Here is a 7,660-nt window from a genome sequence, read left to right as displayed (position 1 = left end):
TCTTTCTTTTCTTGTTTTCTTCTCTTTCATATGAGCAGGAACAAGGATAAAGGCACTCTTGTTGAAATTGATCCAGAACCTGAAAGGACTCTGAAGAGAAAATTAAGAGAAGCTAAGTTACAACAATCCAGAAGTAACCTTTCAGAAAATTTCGAACAAGAGAAGGAGATGGCAGCCGAAAATAATAATAATGCAAGGAGAATGCTTGGTGACTTCACAAAGCCAACGTCCAAGTTTGATGGAAGAAGCATCTCCATTCCTGCCATTGGAGCCAACAACTTTGAACTGAAACCTCAGCTAGTTGCCTTAATGCAACAAAACTGCAAGTTTTATGGACTTCCATCTGAAGATCCTTACCAGTTTCTAACTGAGTTCTTGCAGATCTGTGAGACTGTAAAGACGAATAGAGTTGATCCTGAAGTCTACAAACTCATGCTTTTCCCTTTTGCTGTAAGAGACAGAGCTAGAATATGGTTGGATTCACAACCTAAGGATAGCCTGGACTCCTGGGATAAGCTGGTCACTGCCTTCTTGGATAAATTCTTCCCTCCTCAAAAGCTGAGCAAGCTAAGAGTGGATGTTCAAACCTTCAAACAAAAAGATGGTGAATCCCTCTATGAAGCTTGGGAAAGATACAAGCAGCTGACCAAAAGATGTCCATCTGACATGTTTTCAGAATGGACCATATTAGATATATTCTATTATGGTCTATCTGAATTTTCGAAAATGTCATTGGACCATTCTGCAGGTGGATCTATTCACCTAAAGAAAACGCTTGAAGAGGCTCAAGAACTCATTGACATGGTTGCAAACAACCAATTCATGTACACTTCTGAGAGGAATTCTGTGAATAATGGGACACCTCAGAAGAAAGGAGTTCTTGAGATTGACACTCTGAATGCCATATTGGCTCAGAACAAAATATTGACTCAACAAGTCAATATGATTTCTCAAAGTCTGTCTGGAATGCAAAATGCACCAAGCAGTACTAAGGAAGCTTCATCTGAGGAAGAAGCTTATGATCCTGAGAACCCTTCAATGGAAGAGGTGAATTACATGGGAGAACCCTATGGAAACACCTATAATCCTTCATGGAGAAATCATCCAAATTTCTCATGGAAGGATCAACAGAGACCTCAACAAGGTTTCAACAATAATAATGGTGGAAGAAACAGGTTTAGCAATAGCAAGCCTTTTCCATCATCTTCTCAGCAACAGACAGAGAGTTCTAGGCAGAATACCTCTGACTTAGCAACCATGGTCTCTGATCTAATCAAAACCACTCAAAGTTTCATGACTGAAACAAGGTCCTCCATTAGAAATTTGGAGGCACAAGTGGGTCAGCTGAGCAAGAAAATTATTGAACTCCCTCCTAGTACTCTCCCAAGCAATACAGAAGAAAATCCAAAAGGAGAGTGCAAAGCCATCAACATGGCCGAATTTTGGGAGGAAGAAGAGGCAGTGAACGCCACTGAGGAAGACCTCAATGGACGTCCACTGACCTCCAATGAGTCCCCAATGAGGAACCATGGGAATCTGAGGCTCAAAATGAGACCATAGAGATTCCATTGAACTTACTTCTGCCATTCATGAGCTCTGATGAGTATTCTTCCTCTGAAGAGGATGAGTATGTCACTGAAGAGCAAGTTGCCAAGTACCTTGGAGCAATCATGAAGCTAAATGACAAGTTATTTGGAAATGAGACTTGGGAGGATGAACCCCCTTTGCTCACCAAAGAACTGAATGACTTGTCTAGGCAGAAACTGCCTCAAAAGAGACAGGATCCTGGGAAGTTTTCAATACCTTGTACCATAGGCACCATGACCTTCAAGAAGTCCTTGTGTGACTTAGGGTCAAGTGTAAACCTCATGCCCCTCTCTGTAATGGAGAAGCTAGGGATCTTTGAGGTGCAAGCTGCAAAAATCTCACTAGAGATGGCAGACAACTCAAGAAAACAAGCCTATGGACTTGTAGAGGATGTTCTGGTTAAAGTTGAAAACCATTACATCCCTACTGATTTCATAGTTCTAGAGACTGGGAAGTGCATGGATGAATCCATCATCCTTGGCAGACCCTTCCTAGCCACAGCAAAGGCTGTGATTGATGTTGATAGAGGAGAGTTGATCATTCAAGTGAATGAAGAATCCTTGGTGTTTAAGGCTCAAGGATATCCATCTGTCATCATGGAGAGGAAGCATGAAGAGCTTCCCTCAAAACAGAGCCAAACAGAGCCCCTACTGTCAAACTCTAAGTTTGGTGTTGGAGGCCACAACCAAACTCTAAGTTTGGTGTTGAACCCCCACATTCAAACTCTAAGTTTGGTGTTGGGAGGTTCCAACATAGCTCTGAACATTTCTGAGGCTCCATGAGAGTCCTCTGTCAAGCTAATGACATTAAAGAAGCGCTTGTTGGGAGGCAACCCAATGTTTTATAATTAACTATTTTCTTTTGTTATTTTATGTCTTTTGTAGGTTGATGATCATGAGAAGTCACAAAATCAATGAAAAAAGCAAAAACAGAATGAAAAACAGGAAGAAAAACAGCACACCCTGGAGGAAGAACCTGCTGGCGTTTAAACGCCAGTCAGGCTAGCAGATGGGCGTTTAACGCCCAGTCTGGCACCATTCTCGGCGTTTAACGCCAGAAAGGGGCACCAAACTGGCGTTAAACGCCAGAAAAGGGCAAGGAGCTGGCGTTAAACGCCAGAAATGGGCACCAGCCCGGCGTTTAACGCCAGAAATGGCTAAAAACGCAATTTTGCTTGCCATTTGGTGCAGGGATGACTTTTCCTTGACACCTCAGGATCTGTGGACCCCACAGGATCCCCACCTACCCCACCACTCTCTCTCTTCTTCACCCATTCACCAATCACCTCAACACCTCTTCCCCAAAAGCCCTTCACCTATCAAATCCCATGTTTCTCTTCACCACTCACATTCATCCTTCATAAAACCCCACCTACCTCACCATTCAAATTCAAACCACTTTCCCACCCAAACCCACCCATACATGACCGAAACCTACCCTTCCCCCACTCCTATATAAACCCTCCTTCACTCCTTCATTTTCACACAACATACACACCACTTCTCCCCTTCTTGGCCGAAAACAAAAGCCATTCTTCTCTCCTTCATTTCTTCTTCTTCTACTCTCTCCTTTCTTATTTTGCTCGAGGACGAGCAAACCTTTTAAGTTTGGTGTGATAAAAGCATTGCTTTTTGTTTTTCCATAACCATTTATGGCATCCAAGGCCGGAGAAACCTCCAGAAAGAGGAAAGGGAAGGCAAAAGCTTCCACCTCCGAGTCATGGGAGATGGAGAGATTCATCTCAAGGGTGCATCAAGACCACTTCTATGAAGTTGTGGCCTTGAAGAAGGTGATCCCCGAGGTCCCTTTTTTCACTCAAAAAGAGTGAATATCCGGAGATCCGACATGAGATCCGAAGAAGAGGTTGGGAAGTCCTTACCAACCCCATTCAACAAGTCGGAATCTTGATGGTTCAAGAGTTCTATGCCAATGCATGGATCACCAAGAACCATGATCAAAGTGTGAACCCGGATCCAAAGAATTATCTTACTATGGTTCGGGGGAAATACTTGGATTTTAGTCCAGAAAGTGTAAGGTTGGCATTCAATTTGCCCATGATGCAAGGAGATGAACATCCTTACACTAGAAGGGTCAACTTTGATCAAAGGTTGGACCAAGTCCTCACAGTCATACGTGAAGAGGGCGCCCAATGGAAGAGAGATTCAAGAGGGAAGCCGGTTCAACTGAGAAGGCATGACCTCAAACCCGTGGCTAGAGGATGGTTGGAGTTTATCCAACGCTCCATCATCCCCACTAGCAACCGGTCCAAAGTTACCATAGACCGGGCTATCATGATTCATAGCATCATGATTGGAGAAGGAATAGAAGTTCATGAAGTTATAGCTCAAGAACTTTATAAGGTGGCGGACAAGTCCTCTACCTTGGCAAGGTTAGCCTTCCCTCATCTCATTTGTCACCTCTGTTATTTAGTTGGAGTTGACATAGAGGGAGACATCCCTATTGATGAGGACAAGCCCATCACTAAGAAGAGGATGGAGCACACAAGAGACCCCACTCATCATGAGATCCCTGAGATGCCTCAAGGGATGCACTTTCCTCCACAAAACTATTGGGAGCAACTAAACACCTCCCTAGGAGAATTGAGTTCCAACATGGGACAACTAAGGGTGGAGCATCAAGAACACTCCATCATCCTCCATGAAATTAGAGAAGATCAAAGAATCATGAGAGAGGAGCAACAAAGACAAGGAAGAGACATTGAGGAGCTCAAGCACTCCATAGGATCTTCAAGAGGAAGAAAAAGCCGCCATCAATAAGGTGGACCCGTTCTTTAATTTTCTTGTTCTTTATCTGTCTGTTTTTCGAAAATTATTGCTTATGTTTATCTATGTTTGTGTCTTGTAATCATTAGTGTCCTAGTGTCTATGCCTTAAAGTTATGAATGTCCTATGAATCCATCACCTTTCTTGAAAAAAAAAACGTGCTTAATTGAAAAAGAAAAAGAATTGCATGAATTTTGAATTTTATAACAGTTTAATTATTTTGATGTGGTGGCAATATTTTTGTTTTCTGAATGTATGCTTAAACAGTGCATATGTCTTTTGAATTTGTGGTTCATGAATGTTGGCTCTTGAAATAATGATGAAAAAGGAGACATGTTACTAAAGATCTGAAAAATCATTAAAATGATTCTTGAAGCAAGAAAAAGCAATGAAAAAAAAATTATTATTTTCGAAAAAAAAAAGAGAGAAAAAGAAAAAAAATTCGAAAAAAAATAGAAAAAAAAATAAAGTTGTGATCCAAGGCAAAAAGAGTGTGCTTAAGAACCCTGGACACCTCTAGTTGGGGACTCTAGCAAAGCTGAGTCACAATCTGAAAAGGTTCACCCAATTATGTGTCTGTGGCATGTATGTATTCGGTGGTAATACTGGAAGACAGAGTGCTTTGGGCCACGGCCAAGACTCAATAAGTAGCTATGTTCAAGAATCATCATACTTTACTAGGAGAATCAATAACACTATCTGGATTCTAAGTTCCTAAAGAAGCCAATCATTCTGGATTTCAAAGGATAGAGTGAGATGCCAAAACTATTCAGAGGCAAAAAGCTAAAAGCCCCGCTCATCTAATTAATACTGATCTTCATAGATGTTTTTGGAATTCATTGCATATTCTATTCTTTTTATCTTATTTGATTTTCAGTTGCTTGAGGACAAGCAACAATTTAAGTTTGGTGTTGTGATGAGCGGATAATTTGTACGCTTTTTGGCATTGTTTTTAGTATGTTTTTGGTATGATCTAGTTAGTTTTTAGTATATTTTTATTAGTTTTTAGTTAAAATTCACTTTTCTGGGCTTTACTATGAGTTTGTGTGTTTTTCTGTGATTTCAGGTATTTTCTGGCTGAAATTGAGGGACCTGAGCAAAAATCTGATTCAGAGACCAAAAAGGACTGCAGATGCTGTTGGATTCTGACCTCCCTGCACTCGAAGTGGATTTTCTGGAGCTACAGAAGCCCAATTGGCGCGCTCTTAACGGCGCTGGAAAGTAGACATCCTGGGCTTTCCAGCAATATATGATAGTCTATACTTTGCCCAAGATTTGATGGCCCAAACCGGCGTTCAAAGTCACCCTCAGGAATTCCAGCGTTAAACGCCGGAACTGGCACAAGAATGGGAGTTAAACGCCCAAACTGGCACCAAAGCTGGCGTTTAACTCCAAGAGGAGTCTCTACACGAAATTGCTTCATTGCTCAGCCCAAGCACACACCAAGTGGGCCCGAAAGTGGATTTTTATGTCATTTACTCATATCTGTACACCCTAGGCTACTAGTTCTCTATATATAGGACCTTTTGCTATTGTATTTTCATCTTTGGATTATTTTACATCCTTTGATCATCTTTGGACATCTAGTTCTTAGATCACGTTTGGGGGCTGGCCTCACGGCCATGCCTAGACCTTGTTCTTATGTATTTTCAACGGTGGAGTTTCTACACACCATAGATTAAGGTGTGGAGCTCTGCTGTACCTCGAGTATTAATGCAATTACTATTGTTCTTCCATTCAATTCCGCTTGTTCTTGTTCTAAGATATCACTTGTTCTTCAACTTGATGAATGTGATGACCCGTGACACTCATCATCATTCTCACCTATGAACGTGTGACTGACAACCACCTCCGTTCTACCTTCGATTGGGTGAATATCTCTTGGATTCCTGATACACGATGCATGGTTGATCGCCTGACAACCGAGTGCTCGCCTGACAAATGAGCCAGCCATTCCGTGAGATCAGAGTCTTCGTGGTATAGGCTAGAACTGATGGTGGCATTCAAGAGAATCCGGAAGGTCTAACCTTGTTTGTGGTATTCTGAGTAGGATTCAATGATTGAATGACTGTGACGTGCTTCAAACTCCTGAGGGCGGGGCGTTAGTGACAGATGCAAAAGAATCACTGGATTCTATTCCGGCCTGATCGAGAACCGACAGATGGATAGCCGTGCCGTGACAGGGTGCGTTGAACATTTCCACTGAGAGGATGGGAGGTAGCCACTGACAACGGTGAAACCCTTGCTTAAGCTTGCCATGGAAAGGAGTAAGAAGGATTGGATGAAGACAGTAGGAAAGCAGAGAGACGGAAGGGAAGGCATCTTCATACGCTTATCTGAAGTTCCTACCAATGAATTACATAAGTATCTCTATCTCTATCTTTATGCTTTATTCGTATATCACCATACCCATTTGAGTTTGCCTGACTGAGATTTACAAGGTGACCATAGCTTGCTTCATACCAACAATCTCTGTGGGATCGACCCTTACTCGCGTAAGGTTTATTACTTGGACGACCCAGTACACTTGCTGGTTAGTTGTGCGAAGTTGTGTTTATGCCATGGTGTTGAACACCAAGTTTATGGATTATTTGAGTTGTAGTGATCACAATTTCGTGCACCAAGGGCCCAAGGAAATAAAATCCAGGCCTAAGCGGCTACATCAAGCTGTCCCTAACCATGTGCTTGTGTCATGAAGGTCCAAGTGAAAAGCTTGAGACTGAGTGGTTAAAGTCGTGATCCAAAGCAAAAAGAGTGTGCTTAAGAGCTCTGGACACCTCTAACTGGGGACTCTAGCAAAGTTGAGTCACAATCTGAAAAGGTTCACCCAGTTATGTATCTGTGGCATTTATGTATCCGGTGGTAATACTAGAAAACAAAATGCTTAGGGCTGATGAGCGGATATTTTATACGCTTTTTGGGGGTAATTTCATGTAGATTTTAGCATGTTTTAGTTAGTTTTTAGTAGAATATTATTAGTTTTTAGGCAAAAATCATATTTCTGGACTTTACTATGAGTTTGTGTGTTTTTCTGTGATTTCAGGTATTTTTTGGCTGAAATTGAGGGAGCTGTGCAAAATCTGAGTTAGGATGAAAAAGGACTACTGATGCTGTTGGATCCTGACCTCCCTGCACTCGGAATGGATTTTTTTGAGCTACAGGAGTCCAATTGGCACGCTCTCAACGTCGTTGGAAAGTAAACATCCAGGGCTTTCCAGAAATATATAATAGTTCATACTTTGCGTTAAGATAGACGACGTAACTTGGCGTTGAACGCCAAGTACATGCTG

The sequence above is a fragment of the Arachis hypogaea genome, chromosome 8 (genome assembly GCF_003086295.3).
Source record: "Arachis hypogaea cultivar Tifrunner chromosome 8, arahy.Tifrunner.gnm2.J5K5, whole genome shotgun sequence".
Classification (NCBI taxonomy): domain Eukaryota; kingdom Viridiplantae; phylum Streptophyta; class Magnoliopsida; order Fabales; family Fabaceae; genus Arachis; species Arachis hypogaea.
Note: the sequence above shows the minus strand (reverse complement) of the source record.